A 414-nucleotide genomic window follows, 5' to 3' on the forward strand; every position below is an offset into this window, starting at 1 on the left:
GGATCAACCTGGGACCCTTCAGTCCGCAGGCCGACGCTCCATCCATTGAGCCAAACCGGTTTCGGCGCCTTCCGTTTTTTATTATTTATTTTTCTGGTTAATCCTCATTCGAAGATACTTTTTTCATTGATTTTTAGAGTGGAAGGGTAGGAGGGAGGGAGAAGAGAGAAAGAGAGGGAAACATAGATGTGAGAGACTCATCAATTGGTTGCTTCCCGCACACACCCAACCAGGGTCAGGACTCGGTGGTTTCACACTCGGGGTCCTCGCCTGCTGAGCCCGGGGGCACACGGCCCACGCTACCTCTGTGCCTTCCGTTTTTTGTTTGATTGTTTTTAAAATATTTTACTGAGTTTTTGCAGAGAGGAAAGGAGAGAGACAGAGAGCCAGAAACATCGATGAGAGAGAAATCCG

The sequence above is a fragment of the Myotis davidii genome, unplaced genomic scaffold (genome assembly GCF_000327345.1).
Source record: "Myotis davidii unplaced genomic scaffold, ASM32734v1 scaffold936, whole genome shotgun sequence".
NCBI lineage: Eukaryota > Metazoa > Chordata > Mammalia > Chiroptera > Vespertilionidae > Myotis > Myotis davidii.